Source organism: Mastomys coucha, unplaced genomic scaffold (assembly GCF_008632895.1).
Source record: "Mastomys coucha isolate ucsf_1 unplaced genomic scaffold, UCSF_Mcou_1 pScaffold6, whole genome shotgun sequence".
NCBI classification, from domain to species: Eukaryota; Metazoa; Chordata; class Mammalia; order Rodentia; family Muridae; genus Mastomys; species Mastomys coucha.
The window spans coordinates 91,365,934-91,367,775 of NW_022196912.1; positions in this window are offsets into that span (position 1 = coordinate 91,365,934).

A 1,842-nucleotide genomic window follows, 5' to 3' on the forward strand; every position below is an offset into this window, starting at 1 on the left:
AACTCCTCAGGCTGTAGGCATTATAGTGCATGCCTGCTACCCCAGGCACTTAGGAGGTGGATGCAGGATTGTTTCAAGTCCCAGGCCAGTGTGGGCCATATAATAAGACCTAACCTCAAAAACAAAAACAAAATGAGCTGGAGATGACTCAGTGCTTAAGGGCCCGCCCTTGGTGCTCTTGCAGAGGACCTGGTTCAGTCCCAGCACCCACATGAATACTAGAGGTTCGGATGCCCTTTTCTGGCCTCAGTTATTGTGTGCATGCTGTGCACAGAAGCACATGAAGGCAGAACACCCTAACATCTTTTTAAAACTCAAAACAAAGCAGCAGCAGTCCCACACCACTTACTATATGCGTCAGTAGACAGGAGCTTTAGGGAGCTTTCCCTGTAAAATGAAACACATCTCTCCACTTGCTAAAACAAAATGTTATTGAAGACTGAGGAAATTTTACTCTGTATTTTTTTGTTGTTGTTGTTGCTGTTACTGTTTCTCTTGAGACAGGCTAGTGTTGAATTCACAAGCCTGCCTTAGTCTACTGACAGCTGGGATCAGACAGACAAGACCCAGCATTTTGTCTTGTTAGATTTATAACTATGAGTAATAAGTATCAAGTGAAGTTCCTAGGGCTAAAGAACTTTAATAATGGGGAGCAGGTGAACTGCTACCTTCTTAAGGCTCATAAAAACAGAGGTCCACTCCTGTATTCTGTATGTGGAGTATGCATGTGCATGGGTGTACACCCATGTGGCTACATGTTGAGACAGAGACTGACAGCATGTCTTTCCTCAATCACTCTGCCTTAGTTTTTTGACACAGAGTCTCACTGAACCTGGAGCTTGCTCTTTCTGCAGGGCTGGCCTGCCTGAGAGCCCCTGATATCTTCCTGTCTCTTCTCCCAACCAGCACTGGGTCTATAGATACCACACCTACCTCAGGTTCAAATGCGAGAACAGCAACCAAGTTACTCACGGGGCCATTTCTCCAGGCCCTAGGTATTTACTAGGTATTGTATTTACTAATACAATGTTATTAACTCTTTGAGAACTTCATATATATAGTTCCACTTTAAACTGATGGTATCTGGTGCCTCACATAACAACTCTTTTAGCACTTCTCTGGACTATCTTGAGCTGCTGTGCCCACTCACTTATCCTGAAAGCACATCTCGATTCCCACCATAAATAAGGGCTTTTGTGGGTCAGACTAACAACTTGGTAAGCAGGGAGGATTATAGAAAAGCTTAAAAGTAAGGTTTTGAGAAGGCTAGGGGGAGCTTGACATGGGGGCACCTATAATGTCAGTGGTTGGAGATGGAAGCAGGCAGGTTAGGAGCTTAAAGTCAGCTTCAGCTATGTTGTGAGTCTGGGGCCAGACTGGGCTCTATATCTCAATGTAAATATATTGAGATGTAACTCTGTATCTCAAAAAAATTAAAGGTAGGGAATACATTCTAAATAGCCTAAAATACATGAAGTCAGTGTTTGTATTTCTGTATGATTAAATCACTGAAGTAACTGAGTAATTGCTTTGATGACTTAAGTATAAGATAATATATGCCAGGCAGTGGTGGCGCACGCCTTTAATCCCAGCACTTGGGAGGCAGAGGCAGGCGGATTTCTGAGTTTGAGGCCAGCCTGGTCTACAGTGTGAGTTCCAGGACAGCCAGGGCTACACAGAGAAACCCTGTCTCAAAAAACAAAAAACAAAAAACAAAACAAAAAAAAAAAAAAACCAAACAAAAAAAAGATAATATGCAATTCTGACCCCCCCCCATAACAGCACACTTGTTTAGCCACCCCAATACAATCCATTCTACCACTAGCTAGGTTTTGTTCTAAA